The sequence below is a fragment of the Lathyrus oleraceus genome, chromosome 5 (genome assembly GCF_024323335.1).
Source record: "Lathyrus oleraceus cultivar Zhongwan6 chromosome 5, CAAS_Psat_ZW6_1.0, whole genome shotgun sequence".
NCBI lineage: Eukaryota > Viridiplantae > Streptophyta > Magnoliopsida > Fabales > Fabaceae > Lathyrus > Lathyrus oleraceus.
This window is the reverse complement of record NC_066583.1, coordinates 343,691,849-343,711,528: the sequence shown is the minus strand read 5'-3', so window position 1 is coordinate 343,711,528 and position 19,680 is coordinate 343,691,849.

Genomic DNA, 19,680 nt, shown 5'->3' with positions numbered 1-19,680 from the left:
AAATTACTAGAAGATGGAATAATTTACTAAATCTCCGATAGGAAATGGGTAAGCCCCGTGTGTCACATTTGTACAAAATGATAAAGAAGAACAAGTAGAAAAACATATAACCAACGATTAGCGTATGTGCGTTGATTATAGGAAGCTAAACAAAGTAACCAGGAAAGACCACTTTCCTCTTCCTTTCATAGATCAAATGCTTGAATGTCTGGCTAGATACTCTTATTTTTATTAGACAGATACTCTGGATTTTTCCAGATTCCTATTCATCTCGATGAACAAGAGAAAACGGCCTTCACATGCCCTTATGGAACATTTGCCTATCGATGAATGTCATTTGGACTATGCAATGCCTCGACAACTTTCCAACAATGTATGGTGTCAATCTTCACTGATTTCCTTGACAAAATCATGGAAGTTTTCATGGATGATTTCTCGGTATGAGGATCCAATTTTTAAAATTGCCTAGATAACCTTGAGAGAATCTTGGAGAGATGCGTAGAAGTTAACCTTATTCTAAATTGGGAGAAATGTCATTTCATGGTTACCGAAGGTATAGTACTAGGACACATAGTATCAGAAAGAGGCATTGATGTTGATAAATCTAAGATCGAGGTTATAGAAAACCTTTAACCATCGAACACAATTAGAGAGGTGAGAAGCTTTCTTGGACACACCAGTTTCTACCGACACTTCATCAAGGACTTCTCCAAAATAAACAAACCTTTAACTGGTCTCCTAATGAAAAACGTCGAATTTAATTTCAACGACAAATGTCTGGAGGCCTTTAAACTCCTGAAACTTGCACTAATATTTGCACCTATCATGCAACCACCATATTGAAACCAACCGTTCGAAATCATGTGCAATGCAAACAATTATTTTATCCGTGCTGTTTTAGGACAATGAAAAGACAAAAGACTACATATAATATACTATGCCAGTAGAACCTTAGATGTCGCCCAACTAAATTATGCTCCTTCTGAAAAAGAGCTACTCGCAATAGTATTTGCAATACACAAATTCCGCTCATATCTAGTTGGAGCTAAAATCATAATATATACCGATCACGCTGCCATTCGGTATCTACTTAGAAAAAAGGATATAAAGCCTATACTAATTTGCTGGATCTTAATGTTACAAGAGTTCGACTTATAAATCCATGATAAAAAGGCACTGAAAACATGGTAGCAGATCACCTTTCAAGGCTTAAATATCTAAAACCAGACCTAATACCTATAAATGATGACTTTACATATGATAGACTTCTAATCTCAATTAAAACAAATCATGATAATGACCCTGGTGATGAATTGGAACTGAACATTGAAATTGCCCTAGTAGTAACAAAGGTACCTTGGTACGCCGATTTCGTTAACTACTTAGCAGCCGATATCATACCCCTAATTTAAATTACCAACATAAGAAGAAATTCTTCCATGACATAAGACAATTCTATTGGGACAAACCCCTTCTGTTCAAAAGAGATGAAGGTGACATATTTTGTCGTTGTGTACCTAAGGAGGAAGTGGAAAGTATTATAACTCCTTTCCACTTTGATCCATATGGAGGACATGCGAGCATATCCAAAACTTGCACTAAGATCCTTCGAACAGACCTTTTTTGGCCAACCTTATAGCGTGATATCCATACTCACATTATCAAATGTGACTGGTACCAACGCACTAGGAACATCTCGAGATGCGATGAGATGCCTTTAAGAAACATCCAAGAAGTGGAAGTCTTCGACGTCTGGGGATTCGACTTCATGGGACCATTTCCATCATCTATGGGAAATAAGTACATTCTAGTAGTTGTCGACTATGTGTCAAAATGGATCAAGTCCGTAGCCTCACCTACCAACGACATACTAGTGGTCATCAAGCTATTTAAAAACTATATATTTTCGAGATTTGGAGTACCTCGATTCGTTATAAGCGATGGCGAATCTCGCTTCATTTCGAGAATTTTTTATAATCTTCTGAATAAGTATGGTGTAAAACATAGAGTAGCAACGCCTTATCATCCACAACCTAGTGGACAAGTAGAGGTGTCGAATAGCGAAATCAAACAAATCCTCAAGAAAACAGTTTCCACTTCTAGGAAGGATTGGTCCCTTAAGCTACAAGATGCATTGTGGGCTTATAGGCCCGCTTATAAAACTCCTATAGGGATAACCCCTTTTAAACTAATTTATGGAAAATCATGTCACATACCATTTGAATTAGAGCATAAAGCCTATTGGGATATAAAATCCCTTAACATGGATTACCTAACGGCCGATGACAAGCGCATACTAGACATTCACAGACTAGAAGAACTCTGTCGCGATGCTTATGAGAATGCCATAATTTACAAAGAAAGAACTAAGGCATGGCATGAAAAAAGAGTTACGAGAAAAGAGTTTAATATAGGAGATCATGTACTGTTGTTCAACTCCAAACTAAGACTTTTCCCAGTTAAACTATGTTCCATATGGACTGGTCCATGAAAGTCATGAAGTCTGGAGTTGTCGAAATCTGAAATCAATCGTGCAGTCCCTTCATTGTGAATAGACAAGGGCTTAAACACTATAATGGAGGTGACATCCCTACCTATTATTCAAGCCATACTCTAATAGAACCACCAATCGCTACTTCAACTATGTGATTTCTATGATCGTCGAGCTACCGACATTAAACAAGCGTTGCGTGGGAGGCAACCCATGACCCTTTTTATTTATTTTTATTTTTATTTTATTTATTTTTCACTTTTATTATATTTTTGCATATTTTCCAACTTATGAACGATGAATTTCTAAATTAACTATTTTCTTAACAGGACTGACTTGTGTGATGTTCCTATTTCATGTTTCATATATCTACATAACCATTCCCACTAAATATTTTTCAGGATGTAGAATTTTGACGACATGCACGTACGGTTCAGGGACGGTAGTCAGAGGAACCGCTATATGGTCCTATCTAAGAGACCGATGCTTCCCATTAAATACCCTGACCCTGCTTGCTTAAAAGCCCTAGGGCTCGAGGTGAGCATTAGATACCAGTGCTACCAACTACAGTGGTAGGAATATGTTGAAGTTATGACTGTTACCTATCGGAACCTGACCTTAGAATTCCTTAGTTCCCTGACCCACCAGCCTAACCATGGTCGTGGATTCAGAATAGGCTTGACTACTTTTAGATTGTTTGGACATGAATATAAGTTTAACCACAAGGAGTTTGCTAACCTTCTAGGTTTTCAGAGCGACCTTGGTGTTGTATCTGAACTTCCTACTGGTAATTTAATGTAAGAAGCAATGCACCTTCTGGAGTGACATTAGTAGTGGAGGAAGCCCTGGCCCATCCACCCATCTTTCTAACCGCATCCATAACCCATCATTTAGGGGCTTCCAAATGATACTTTCCTAGACATTCTTTGGAAGAAGTGAGACCGATGAGCCTGTCAGTACAGAGGAGATATCCTTTCTCTTTTGCATCACCCGTCCGTCCTATAGAATTAGGAACTTTCTTGATCAAAAATCTAGAACTTACAACCAAATCAACCGAAGGACCGATCCATGTGGGAAGAACAGTGAGCCATATTGCATATGCACTAGGCCTCTTGAGATAACTTTCCCATTTAGTTACATATTATGGCTACACCCTCATAGATATGAATCATTGTTTAGGTCGTGGCCTGGTGAGGAGAGTCTACTTTAGCACCAAGCAGTACAAATTCCTGATCGATAAACCAAACAGTCCATTATTTTTACTTTCCACGCCATGGAAGAACAAACACTCATAAAAAAGAAAATTGGACCTACGCTCTAGAAGACCAAGGAGAGACCTCAACCAAACCTGTTCCCCCACCTACTCCTGAATACTATCCAACACCCCCTCGAATAGGACAACTATGTTTTCTTCAAATGCTAATCTTTAAAGGCAGAACTTTGACCAAGAATTCCTCACCATGCGTCAAGAAATGATTTCTATTCGTGAAGAACATACCGATATTGCCTTGCAGATAGAAGTGGCTAACGCCACACACGCCGAAGAGATGGGTAACATGTACTAGGAAATCTACAGTCTTATATGCCAGCTAGAAGAAGCCTGGGAGTCCTGTCCGCATCAAAATCAAAATGCCCGACGAAATTCTCTTTAGTTGATGTTCCTGTCATTATATGGAGCATTGAGGACATTGCTCGCTTTTTGTGGGAGGGAAGATTTACTGCATTATCGTTATTCATTTATTTAATTCACTATCATGAGATTTTGATCAGTGCATTTTGATGCACATTCTTCTATATTTATAGTTATGCATTTTCATGTTTTAGTTTAGTTATTTTTCCCTTTTAATGTGTTTTTATAATTTATCTTATTTTTACACTTATTTGTTTTTCGCAGTTTATTTTCAGCATTAGCAGTCTGCATGAATAAATTCATAAATGGAGCTAGAAGTATCGGATCGAGGCGTGCTACCAGTTGTTGGAAAGCTAAGAGAAAGAGCTACGACCTTCACATAGAAGTCATAAGCTGATTTTTCCTGTAACAGGGCCAGAAAATTCATTGAAGTTACAACATTAGTTTTATTTAAGTTTTGGGTCATTAGTTTTGGGCTTGGGTTATGTTTTCGATCCAGTTGGGTTGTAAACCAAATTCCTTGTTTTCCATATACCTAGCAGCCGCATAACATTAGGATGATCACTATTCACGAAATACTTGAACGCTTTGGCAAGAATTCTCATGAAGAACTAATCGATCCAAATAATTTGGTGTATTCGGGTTCCGATACCTTGAGATTTTAGTAATTCTTATTCAGGTTTTTTATTCCTTTCAATATTAATATATGTATTTTGTTTGCTTAATCCAATTTACATATGCTATATTGATTTAATCCGATTGATTGTGTGATCCTAACTATAGTCACGATTTCGTTTGCTTAATTCGTTGTCGAGTCCGTTTAATTCATGTTTGCTTAATTCATGAAACTTAATCCCGTTTGCTTAATTCGGATAATAGGAACATACAACTTATACTATCAATTACCTTGTCAGTTGATATTATAATCGAATAAGAATAGTTAATCTGCGGTTGAAATTAAGATAGTCGATGATAGGCAAAGACCGAATCAGTAAATTGTTGCTACAGCTTATTTCAATAATCACTTATTTTAATCTTTTTTTTTAATTGAATCCTAAACCAACCAAAACCCCATTAATCGTTACTATCATTGGTTAATTCATTCAAAAATCCTTGTGAGAACGATAATCCGAGTCAATTTGTCGTTAAACTACATTTTTGAAAAACTAATCATTTTGATCCGCGTGCGACAACGAATCAAATTGGCGCCGTTGCCGGGGATTCTTGATTATATTAATCGTCTTTATAGTCATAGGTGTTGTTTTTTTAGCATTTTTGCCTTAACTTCCTTGCGTTCGGGTCTTTTTGCGGTTTAGGATAAAACAAAATCTGTTTTTAAACAAATTGTCTCAGATTATTCCGATTTTTTGTCGATTCATTAGGAAAAAATCAGTAATCAAAAACCTCTAATTGACGTCATTAGAGGTCATTAGATTCAAAAACCTCTAATAGGAAAAAACCGAAATTCCTTATTTTTCTATTTTTTATGATTTATTTTTGGTTTTGGTAGTTTTAAAAAAATCTGAAAAAATTCTCAAAATTCTTAATTGACGTCATTAGATTAATTTCGGTGTTAGTTGATTTTTCTAAATTTATTTTAATCATTTTCCTTCATTGTGTTTGTTTTTTACTATGGCTGACCAAAGAACTTTAAGGCAGTTAGTTGTCTCTGATGTGAATTTTAATGGCATGTGTATTGAATATCCTGAAGCTGACATTCCTTTTGAACTAAAATCTGGTTTGATACACTTGTTGCCAAAGTTTAATGGTCTTGCAGGTGAGAATCCACATAAACATCTCAAATAATTCCAGGTTGTGTGCTCCACACCGTTGAGGCCTGAAGGAATAACTGAAGACCATATCAAACTTCGAGCTTTTCCTTTTTCATTGTAGGGTGCAGCAAAGGATTTGATATATTATCTTGAGCCAAATTCGATCACATGTTGGAATGCTCTAAAAAGAGTGTTCTTAGAGAGATACTTCCCTGCCTCCAGAGCAGCCTCGATCAGAGCAGAGATTTGTGGTATTAGACAGGATAATGAGTCACTTGCTGAGTATTGGGAGAGATTCAAGCACTTGGTATCTAACTGCCCTCAACACCATATCACTGAGCAACTCCTCATCCAATACTTTTATGAGGGGTTGTTACCGATGGACAGGAACATTCTTGATGCTGCTAGTGGTGGAGCATTAGTCGATAAAACTCCAGTTGCTTCCAAAGCCCTTATTGAAAATATGTCTCTTAATTCTCAACAGTTCACCACTAGAGACAATTCTGTGCAAAGCAAAGGCGTGAATCAAATTCAGGTTTCTTCCAACAAAGCTTTAGAGACCAGAATTGACGAGCTCACTGCCTTAGTCAAACAGCTGGCAGTAGCAAAACCTCAAACAACAATAGTGTGTGGTATTTGTACTTCTCATGAGCACCCGACTGATACTTGTCCTATTCTGAGAGACGAGTCCATTACTGAGTTGCCTCAAGCTTATGCAGCCAACCTTTACAATCAAAACAGGTACAATAATACTCCTGACTTGTCCTCCACAAATACCATCCCAATTGGAGGAACCATCCCAACCTTCAATATGGAAACCCACAACAGAACCCCCCTCAAGTGGCTGCCCCTGCACCTTCCGGACCATCCTTAGAAGATCTTGTCAAACAAATGGCCGCCAACAATCTCCAATTCCAACAAAGGATCGATTCTAGCATTCAGACCTTAAACACCCAAATGGGACAACTTGCTACTCAAATAAATAACATGCAAGCCCAAGGGTCGAACCAGCTTCCAGCCCAAACAGTTGTCAATCCAAAGGATTCTAATGCTAATGTGAGTGCGTTTTCGTTGAGATATGGAAAGGTTACAAAAACAGCCCCTGAAAAAAATAAAAAAAATTATTGAGGTAACATCTGAACCTGAACCTACTCCATCTGAACCTGTTTCATCTGAAAAAATTAAAGAAAAGGAGTATGTGCCACCAGTCCCCTTCCCACATAGAGTTCTGAAAAATAAAAGAATTGAGGAGGGAGACAAGGAAAGAGAGATATTGGATGTTTTTAGAAAAGTTGCGGTAAATATTCCGCTTCTTGATGTAATTAAACAGGTCCCTAAGTATGCAAAGTTTCTGAAGGATTTGTGTACAAATAAGAGGAGGATTAAAGGAAGTGATAAAGTTAACTTGGGAAGAAATATTTCTTCTTTTATTCAGCCAAAGCCTTCATCTGAAAAAGTTACAGGCGAGAAAAATGTTTCAGCCATCACTCAGCTCTTACCACAAAAGCAGAAGGATCCGGGAACTTTTACTGTCCCTTGTACCATCGGGGATAGTAAATTCGAGAATTGCATGCTTGATTTGGGAGCGAGCATTAATGTTATGCCTACTTCTATTTATAATAACCTTAATCTTGGTCCTTTGCAGCATACAAGTTTGATCGTCCAACTGGCGAACAGGAGCAATGCACGCCCGACTGGCGTAGTAGAAGATGTCCTTGTCCAAGTTAACGATTTAATTTTTCTTGCAGATTTTTACATTCAAGACATGGAAGGAGAGGCTAAGACAAGCAGAGCTCCCATCATTTTAGGAAGACCGTTCATGAAAACGGCGAAGATAAAAATTGATGTTGACGATGGAACCATGTCCATGGAATATGGTGACATTGTCACAAAATTTAACATTTTCGATGCCATAACACATCCCTTGGAGGAGCATTCTGTTTTTCATATTGAATTGATATCTGAGTCGCTTTATGACACATTTTCTGAATTGTTTTCACTTGATTTTCCATCTCTGTTTGGGTTTGATGATGTTTATTCATGTGATGATTGTACTGACACTAACCTTTGTGTTGTTTTTGCTGAGATTGATGCTGCCTTGTAGGGTGATAGTATAAACGAAGTTGTTTATGTGGCTGAAGCTCTTGACGTTCCGGCTGCCCCAAACATACCATGCATTGAACAACCACATTCTTTAGAGCCTAAACTACTTCCCGAGGATTCATATCATTCATCAAAGCTTCAACTTAAGCAGAAATATAAGAAGGGAATTGGATGGACCTTGGCTGACATTCGTGATATTAGCTCATCCATATGTATGCATAGGATCTCACTTAAAGATGAAACAAAAGTAGTGAGGCAGCCCCGTGATCCTTTAATTCTTGATGTTGTGAAAAAGGAGATCACTTTCACGTGCCATTCAACACTTTTACTTATCGAAGATACTTTTTTGATCCTGGAATACAAGGCAAATGCACTAATCAAAATTTCAAGGTCAATGGACACTACCCAAAGCTACTCCATGAGAACCTGACTTTGGAAGAAGAGACTGTAGAAGAGCTCTCTTTGGGAAAGGCTGCTTATGCGATCATTTATCCGCCTTGACTCCTCGGGTGTGTTCTTTCCTTTCTCTCACTCTTATTTTATATTTATGCTCTTTCATTGAGGACAATGTATGTTTTAAGTGTGGGGGAGGGAACCATTTATTTGTTTTGTTTTCTTTGTTTTTGTTAGTGTTTTGTTTGTTTTTAATCATAAAAAGATTAAAAAAATGCATCTTCTTGAAAGTTTTAGGCTATAGACTAACTAATTTGAGATTAGTTTGCGGAGACTTGGGAAAAATTCACAAGATCGGTATCGTCTTAACACCGTAAGTCTCCTGCATATGGAAATTGATTCAAATTCTTATTATGTTTTAGAATTAAATTCTCATTCTCTGATAACTCTTGAGTAGTTTATTTCAGCAGTCAGCACCATCTCACACACACTCTACGCAGGGAAGTCGATGAATATAAGTGAGTGTTCCGAAAAAGAAAAAAAAAAGAGATAAAATAAAGGAATGCACCTTCTAAGTTTGGTGACCCTCACCCGGTCACTTAACCCAACGGATGTAGAACCTTTAATTTTTTTTTTGAAAATAAGACTAGTTGTCAGTTGGTTCAGCGGTTTCTGGTACTGAACTTGGTAGGGCGGACTACGGTCCGATCCCCCGCAACTACAACTGAATAAGCAAAGGGTTATGCCACGTAAGTACTAGAATCCCGTGTAGAAAGGATCAAAGCCACTAACTGGTCGCCTTGCTATGGATGTGTGGAGATAACGGGCTTAATGTGATTGCGCCTGAATGAAAAAGAGCAAAAAGAAGGATGAGTAAGTTAGGCTTTAACATAATAACATGATTCGAGTTGATTTGTGTATTCGGGAGGTTAATGTCTGCATAATTGTGGATTAGTGTTCCTACGATATCCTTAGTGTGCAAGATTAGTACCTATCGATGCAAACTTAACCGAAGAAGACTTATAGCCTAGGATGAGTAACTAATGATGTGTTTGTGTTTTCTTTGTTTTATTTTAAATTTTGCTCGGAGTGCAAAAGTTCAAGTGTGGGGGAATTTGATCAGTGCATTTTGATGCACATTCTTCTATATTTATAGTTATGCATTTCCATGTTTTAGTTTGGTTATTTTTCCCTTTTAATGTGTTTTTATAATTTATCTTATTTTTACACTTATTTGTTTTTCGCAGTTTATTTTCAGCATTAGGAGTCTGCATGAATAAATTCATACCTGGAGCTAGAAGTATCGGATCGAGGCATGCTACCAGTCGTTGGAAAGCTAAAAGAAAGAGCTACGACCTTCACATAGAAGTCATAAGCTGATTTTTCCTGTAACAGACCCAGAAAATTCGTTGAAGTTGCAGCATTAGTTTTATTTAAGTTTTGGGTCATTAGTTTTAGGCTTGGGTTATGTTTTCGATCCAGTTGGGTTGTAAACCAAATTCCTTGTTTTCCATATACCTAGCAGCCGCATAACATTAGGATGATCACTATTCATGAAATACTTGAAAGCTTTGGCAAGAATTCTCATGAATAACTAATCGATCCAAACAATTTGTTGTATTCGGGTTCCGATACCTTGAGATTTTAGTAATTCTTATTCAGGTTTTTTATTCCTTTCAATATTAATATATGTATTTTGTTTGCTTAATCTGATTTACACATGCTATATTGATTTAATCCGATTGATTGTGTGATCCTAACTATAGTCACGATTTCGTTTGCTTAATTCGTTATCGAGCCCGTTTAATTCATGTTTGCTTAATTCATGAAACTTAATCCCGTTTGCTTAATTCGGATAATAGGAACATACAACTTATACTATCAATTGCACTTGTCAGTTGATATTATAATCAAATAGGAATAGTTAATCTGCGGTTGGAATTAAGATAGTCGATGATAGGCAAAGACCGAATCAGTAAATTGTTGCTACAGCTTATTTCAATAATCACTTATTTTAATCTTTTTTTTAATTGAATCCTAAACCAACCAAAACCCCATTAATCGTTACTATCATTGGTTAATTCATTCAAGAATCCTTGTGAGAACGATAATCCGAGTCAATTTATCGTTAAACTAAATTTTTGAAAAACTAATCGTTTTGATCCGCGTGCGACAACGAATCAAATTGGCGCCGTTGCCGGGGATTCTTGATTATATTAATCGCCTTTATAGTCATATGTGTTGTTTTTTTTAGCATTTTTTGCCTTAACTTCCTTGCGTTCGGGTCTTTTTGCGGTTTAGGATAAAAAAAATCTGTTTTAAAACAAATTGTTTCAGATTATTCCGATTTTTTATCGATTCATTAGAAAAAAATCAGTAATCAAAAACCTCTATTTATGGAATAAATAATGGATGCCGCCCTAAAAAATCAAAATTTCTTTTTTTTTCTTTCTATTTTTTATGATTTATTTTCGGTTTTGGTAGTTTTAAAAAAATCTGAAAAAATTCTCAAAATTCTTAATTGACGTCATTAGATTAATTTCGGTGTTAGTTGATTTTTCTAAATTTATTTTAATCGTTTTCCTTCATTGTGTTTGTTTTTGACTATGGCTGACCAAAGAACTTTAAGGCAGTTAGTTGTCCCTGATGTGAATTATAATGGCATGTGTATTGAATATCCTGAAGCTGACACTCCTTTTGAACTAAAATCTGGTTTTTTACACTTGTTGCCAAAGTTTAATGGTCTTGCAGGTGAGAATCCACATAAACATCTCAAATAATTCTGTGTGCTCTACACCGTTGAGGCCTGAAGGAATAACTGAAGACCATATCAAACTTCGAGCTTTTCCTTTTTCATTGCAGGGTGCAGCAAAGGATTTGATATATTATCTTGAGCCAAATTCGATCACATGTTGGAATGCTCTAAAAAGAGTGTTCTTAGAGAGATACTTCCCTGCCTCCAGAGCAGCCTCGATCAGAAAAGAGATTTGTGGTATTAGACAGGATAATGAGTCACTTGCTGAGTATTGGGAGAGATTCAAGCACTTGGTATCTAGCTGCCCTCAACACCAGATCACTGAGCAACTCCTCATCCAATACTTTTATGAGGGGTTGTTATCGATGGACAGGAACATTCTTGATGCTGCTAGTGGTGGAGCATTAGTCGATAAAACTCCAGCTGCTTCCAAAGCCCTTATTGAAAATATGTCTCTTAATTCTCAACAGATCACCACTAGAGACAATTTTGTGCAAAGCAAAGGCGTGAATCAAATTCAGGTTTCTTCCAATAAAGCTTTAGAGACCAGAATTGAGGAGCTCACTGCCTTAGTCAAACAGCTGGCAGACGCAAAACCTCAAACAACAATAATGTGTGGTATTTGTACTTCTCATGAGCACCCGACTGATACTTGTCCTATTCTGAGAGACGAGTCCATTACTGAGCTGCCTCAAGCTTATGCAGCCAACCTTTATAATCAAAACAGGTACAATAATACTCCTGACCTGTCCACCAACAAATACCATCCCAATTGGAGGAACCATCCCAACCTTCAATATGGAAACCCACAACAGAACCCACCTCAAGTGGCTTCCCCTGCACCTTCCGGACCATCCTTAGAAGATCTTGTCAAACAAATGGCCGCCAACAATCTCCAATTCCAACAAAGGACCGATTCTAGCATTCAGACCTTAAACACCCAAATGGAACAACTTGCTACTCAAATAAATAACATGCAAGCCCAAGGGTCGAACCAGCTTCCAGCACAAACAGTTGTCAATCCAAAGGATTCTAATGCTAATGTGAGTGCGATTTCGTTGAGATATGGAAAGGTTACAAAAACAGCCCCTGAAAAAAATAAAAAAAATATTGAGGTAACATCTGAACCTGAACCTACTCCATCTGAACCTGTTTCATCTGAAAAAAATTAAAGAAAAGGAGTATGTGCCACCAGTCCCCTTCCCACATAGAGTTCTGAAAAATAAAATAATTGAGGAGGGAGACAAGGAAAGAGAGATATTGGATGTTTTTAGAAAAGTTGCGGTAAATATTCCGCTTCTTGATGTAATTAAACAGGTCCCTAAATATGCAAAGTTTCTTAAGGATTTGTGTACAAATAAGAGGAGGATTAAAGGAAGTGAGAGAGTTAACTTGGGAAGAAATATTTCTTCTTTTATTCAGCCAAAGCCTTCATCTGAAAAAGTTACAGGCGAGAAAAATGTTTCAACCATCACTCAGCTCTTACCACAAAAGCAGAAGGATCCGGGAACTTTTACTGTCCCTTGTACCATCGGGGATAGTAAATTCGAGAATTGCATGCTTGATTTGGGAGCGGGCATTAATGTTATGCCTACTTCTATTTATAATAACCTTAATCTTGGTCCTTTGCAGCATACAAGTTTGATCGTCCAACTGGCGAACAGGAGCAATGCACGCCCGACTGGCGTAGTAGAAGATGTCCTTGTCCAAGTTAACGATTTAATTTTTCCTGCAGATTTTTACATTCTAGACATGGAAGGAGAGGCTAAGACAAGCAGAGCTCCCATCATTTTAGGCAGACCGTTCATGAAAACGGCGAAGACAAAAATTGATGTTGACGATGGAACCATGTCCATGGAATTTGGTGACATTGTCACAAAATTTAACATTTTCGATGCCATGAAACATCCCTTGGAGGAGCATTCTGTTTTTCATATTGAATTGATATCTGAGTCGGTTTATGACACTTTTTCTGAATTGTTTTCACTTGATTTTCCATCTCTATTTGGGTTTGATGATGTTTCTTCATGTGATGATTGTACTGACACTAACCTTTGTGTTGTTTGTGCTGAGATTGATGCTGCCTTGCTGGGTGATAGTATAAACGAAGTTGTTTATGTGGCTAAAGCTCTTGACATTCCGGCTGCCCCAAACATACCATGCATTGAACAACCACATTCTTTAGAGCCTAAACTACTTCCCGAGGATTCATATCATTCATCAAAGCTTCAACTTAAGCAGAAATATAAGAAGGGAATTGGATGGACCTTGACTGACATTCGTGATATTAGCTCATCCATATGTATGCATAGGATCTCACTTAAAGATGAAACAAAAGTAGTGAGGCAGCCCCGTAATCCTTTAATTCTTGATGTTGTGAAAAAGGAGATCACTTTCACGTGCCCATTCAACACTTTTACTTACCGAAGATACTTTTTTGATCCTGGAATACAAGGCAAATGCACTAATCAAAATTTCAAGGTCAATGAACACTACCCAAAGCTACTCCATGAGAACCCGACTTTGGAAGAAGAGACAGTAGAAGAGCTCTCTTTGGGAAATGCTGCTTATGCAATCATTTATCCGCCTTGACTCCTCGGGTGTGTTCTTTCCTTTCTCTCACTCTTATTTTATATTTATGCTCTTTCATTGAGGACAATGTATGTTTTAAGTGTGGGGGAGGGAACCATTTATTTGTTTTGTTTTCTTTATTTTTGTTAGTGTTTTGTTTGTTTTTAGTCATAAAAAGACAAAAAAAATGCATCTTCTTGAAAGTTTTAGGCTATAGACTAACTAATTTGAGATTAGTTTGCGGAGACTTGGGAAAAATTCACAAGATCGGTATCGTCTTAACACCGTAAGTCTCCTGCATATGGAAATTGATTCAAATTCTTATTATGTTTTAGAATTAAATTCTCATTCTCTGACAGCTCTTAAGTAGTTTATTTCAGCAGTCAGCACCATCTCACACACACTCTACGCAAGGAAGTCGATGAATATAAGTGAGTGTTCCGAAAAAGAAAAAAAAAGAGAAAAAAATAAAGGAATGCACCTTCTAAGTTTGGTGACCCTCACCCGGTCACTTAACCCAACGGATGTAGAACCTTCAATTTTTTTTGAAAATAAGACTAGTTGTCAGTTGGTTCAGCGGTTTCTGGTACTGAACTTGGTAGGGCGGATTACGGTCCGATCCCCACAACTACAACTGAATAAGCAAAGGGTTATGCCACGTAAGTACTAGAATCCCGTGTAAAAAGGATCAAAGCCACTAACTGGTCGCCTTGCTATGGATGTGTGGAGATAACGGGCTTAATGTGATTGCGCCTGAATGAAAAAGAGCAAAAAGAAGGATGAGTAAGTTAGGCTTTAACATAATAACATGATTCGAGTTGATTTGTGTATTCGGGTGGTTTATGTCTGCATAATTGTGGATTAGTGTTCCTACGATATCCTTAGTATGCAAGATTAGTACCTATCGATGCAAACTTAACCGAAGAAGACTTGTAGCCTAGGATGAGTAACTAATGATGTGTTTGTGTTTTCTTTGTTTTACTTTAAATTTTGCTCGGAGTGCAAAAGTTCAAGTGTGGGAGAATTTGATCAGTGCATTTTGATGCACATTCTTCTATATTTATAGTTATGCATTTCCATGTTTTAGTTTGGTTATTTTTCCCTTTTAATGTGTTTTTATAATTTATCTTATTTTTACACTTATTTGTTTTTCGGAGTTTATTTTCCGCATTAGGAGTCTGCATGAATAAATTCATAACTGGAGCTAGAAGTATCGGATCAAGGTGTGCTACCAGTGGTTGGAAAGCTAAGAGAAAGAGCTATGACTTTCACGAAGAAGTCAGAAGCTGATTTTTCCTGTAACAGAGCCAGAAAATTCGTTGAAGTTGCAGCATTAGTTTTATTTAAGTTTTGGGTCATTAGTTTTGGGCTTGGGTTATGTTTTCGATCCAGTTGGGTTGTAAACCAAATTCCTTGTTTTCCATATACCTAGCAGCCGCATAACATTAAGATGATCACTATTCATGAAATACTTGAAAGCTTTGGCAAGAATTCTCATGAAGAACTAATCGATCCAAACAATTTGTTGTATTCGTGTTCCGATACCTTGAGATTTTAGTAATTCTTATTCAGGTTTTTTATTCCTTTCAATATTAATATATGTATTTTGTTTGCTTAATTTGATTTACACATGCTATATTGATTTAATCCGATTGATTGTGTGATCCTAACTATAGTCACGATTTTGTTTGCTTAATTCGTTATCGAGCCCGTTTAATTCATGTTTGCTTAATTCATGAAACTTAATCTCGTTTGCTTAATTCGGATAATAGGAACATACAACTTATACTATCAATTGCGCTTGTCAGTTGATATTATAATCAAATAGGAATAGTTAATTTGCGATTGGAATTAAGATAGTCGATGATAGGCAAAGACCGAATCAGTAAATTGTTGCTACAGCTTATTTCAATAATCACTTATTTTAATCTATTTTTTTAATTGAATCTTAAACCAACCAAAACCTCATTAATCGTTACTATCATTGGTTAATTCATTCAAGAATCCTTGTGAGAACGATAATCCGAGTCCATTTGTCGTTAAACTACATTTTTGAAAAACTACTCGTTTTGATCAGCGTGTGACAGCGGATCAGATTTATTTATTCTATTTTCGCCAATTTATTTTGCGTATCTTCCATCTATTAGACTCATTTTTCTTATTAATTTTTAGTACCATTTCAATTTTTCTTCTTATGCACTTATCAGTTAAATTAATTTTTTTATCTTTGCTATATTATTAACCATTATGTAAGTTTTGATTATTTTTCAATTATGTTAAACAAGCAGAGCAAAAGCCTTGGAAGCAGAGTCGTACACCACCGAGAGTGCATCCAAACACCCCTCGGGAGCCCAGATCCGTAGCCAAAAGCTCAAAGCCCAACTGTGAAGATGGTGTTTGCCATCTCCATGTGGCATCCGCCATGGGGTCTGAAGGTGAAAACACGGGACATAATTGAAAAAGACCCATTTCCCCCCAAATTCAACGCATCCTCAACATCCTACAACCCATTTTCTCTCATCTTTGAGCCCTATAAAATCCCACTCACCCACATTCACTTACCAAAACTCTAATATCCATTACCTTTCCCACTAACCCATCCACTATTCGCTCTTAAAAAACCCCATTTTCACTCAAAACCTCCATTCTTCCATTTTCACCAAAGTATCTAAATTTGTTCACAAACCAACAAGAATGGCAGCCATGGGAGACAAAGGAATTATTTTCCGCGAGGGAAGGGATGGCAACAGGAAGAGGCAGAGGTATCAGGAGTTGCTGATCCGAGAAGTTTACTCCACGAGGTATATTGATAGTAAATGCTTATATAGTTTAGGCATCTGTCATTGTGTTTACTACCTATTAGAAAACTTAGCTCTCCAACACTTGTTTAACCATAGCGAAAATACGTATGTGAACCTGACTAGAGAATTTTTGAGTTCCCTCATTTATACTGTTAGTCCAAACACTACAAGCACTGTATGCATGATTAAGTGTCGCATGTTCAATGTGGAGCATGCATATACTGCTGATCAACTTGCAAGTTTGTTAGGATTCCCCCACATGGAAGGTGTTTTATGTGAGACACCATTAGATACTAACTGGGCAGTTGAAACATGCCAGTTTTGGAGAGATCTGACAGGTCTTACCACTGAGTCCTTTGAAGGGAACCTGGCTTTTGATATCCATAACCCGACCATATGTGTCTTTCGTTAATTGTTAGCAGATACTATATTCGTTCGGGAGAATTCTAATAAATTAAATGCAAAAGAATTTCTTTATTTACAGGAAGCTCTAACACAACGAAAGTTGAATTCAGTCTCATTCATGATGGGCCACATGTGTGTTTATGTGAAAAAGGAGGGTATTATCTCTTTTGGAGGATTGATAACCTCCATCACTCGTGCTTTAGGGCTAGATACTAAGTTGGATACAGTGAAACCCCTACTGCCCCACATCATTGACATGAAATTTTTAAGAAATATGCGGTTGTGCAAAGTTAGGAAAGAAGGAGGCTACCACCTCATGGTTCATAATGTAGCCATAAAAAGTGTTGTATTACCTTGTCCTCGTCATACAGATGTGTGACATAACAGAAATTGGACCTATAATTTGAATGACCCACCAATCGCTGACCTGGTACCCCAGAACATCCCATAAAACAAGGATGATGGGACCAATGATGAGTATGAGCGGAGAAACATGTCTCCTGTTCATGATACCTCTCCTTCACCTGCATACATTGCACCGGTTTTTTCTAACACTTTTGCAGGTTCCCCCTCTGAATTCTATTATGACGAAGAGATGCTGCGGGAACAGAGAGCTCGTGAGGAGGAGCGTGATGGCTTATTTTACGCCATGTATGAGCAACAACAAGATACGATGGATTTCATGCGGAAATCACAACTCCACACAGACCGCTCCCTAAGATTGGTGATGGCAGCCCAAGCCACCATGGCAACCCAACAGATGTGTCTGGAAGCCTCACAGGCACGTGACTTTGCTCTTGTATATACTAACCAGAAGTCTATAATATGGAACCTCCAGAATCTACATGCTTACAATGCCTCACTATTAGCACGAATCTAACAACTTCAGATTTCCCAGAGTTCACGCCACCGGAGCCGGAGCCATCACCCACAACATCGGGACCAGACCAGAGAGGGAACTAGTGGCCAACAATAACATGTCATTCAGGTTCCATCTATCATTTCTCATTTTTTATCTAAAGATTGAGGACAATGTTCGGTTTAAGTGTGGGAGGGGATCTTTACCACTTTCATTCTATTTTATGCTCTCTATTTTTATTTGTTTTTTTTAGTTAGATTTACTTGCTTTCTAGTTAAATTTAGTGTTGTTTTTAGTTTAGCGCCTTTAGAATTTTACTGTTGCATGCGCCTTTAGAATTTTACTGTTGCAGAGACTTGGGAAAATTCCTGAATAATCTATATCGTCTTAACACCGTAAGTTTCCGAATTATAAAGATCGATCTGGATACTTATTATGCCATGGCCTTGAAATCTCATCCTTTATTAATGTTTAAATAGTTTATCCTAGCAATCAGCACCATCTGAATTACCAGTGAGTAAGCGGACCGATGAAAATAGGTGAATGATCCCATGTTAAAGAGAAAGAAAAAGAAAAGCAAGAATCTTGAAAATTAAGAAATAAAAAAAGGTATTCGCCTTCTAAGTTAGTTGACCCTCACCCGGTCATTTAGCCTAACGGTAGTGAAACCTCTAAGTATATTGCATATTCATCAGAAAGTTTTGACGTAATATGGATCATGGTCACTAACAGGTTCGTTTACCGTGTGTGAACAAATAACATGTTTAATGTGATTGCACCTGAATGAAAAGGGACAAAAAATGGGATGAGTAAGTTAGGCCTAGGCATAATGACATGATGCGAATTGGCTTATATAAGAAGGAGATTTATGACCGCAAACACGGAATGTGTTGTTACGATACCCTTAGTTTGTGAATTAGTACCTATCGACGCAACCTTAGTCGAATTAGAGTCTTATGCCTGTAATAATTGCGTGTGTGTTGCTGTTTTTCTTCATATGCTCATAAATGTTTACTTGAGGACAAACAATGGTTTAAGTGTGGGAGATTTTGATAACACTGAAATACACTACGTATTTGACTCGGATTACACATGTTTTACCATCATTTTTATTATCATTTCTACTGTTATACTAGTATTTTTCCTTGTTTTTAGGTACATAGTCTAGAAATGGCCTTACTCAAAGAAACGAAGCAAAACGAAGAAAAATGAGTAAATTGTGCACATGGCATTCAATATGGCGTTCGCCATATCGATAGCCATGAGGAAGATGACGTGTCCCACGCCCCAACGGTCACAAAGACTGAGTCCAGCCAATTTGGGAACATGGCGGTCACCATCCCTACATGGCGGTCGCCCTCTTTGATTTTAGAGCTTCAGTCAAAGGCAGTTAGAGATTCAGCCCCATGACCGCCGTTTCTCTCTCACACGAATGCTGGAGAAGTGACGTGATTCCCTAGGTCTAGTACTAGTATAAATAGGACATAAAGTTCGGAGTTTTGATCATCCAAGCTTAGTTGCAGTATAGGCCATATATTCACACTGTTAAAGCGATAATTCGTCACTTCGAGGGGTTATCGCACCATTGTTGTTATTAAGTTTGGAGCATCGTAGTCGTAGCATTTAATCTTGCCACCATTTATATTTTAGTTGTACCAGATTCAAGTCTCCGATTGGAGCATGTTTTTAATATATTCCGCATTGCTTTACTTACTTTACTTTACCGCATCGCTTTACTTTATTTACTCTATCGCGTCACTTTACTTTCTTTACTTTATTGAATCGATTTACTTACTTTTATTATCTCGCACCGCTTTACTTTGTTTACTTTATTTCCCGCTTGTTACTTTCCATGCAAAAATCTATTTTCAAAGCTCTACCTTTATTTGCAAGTTCTTGT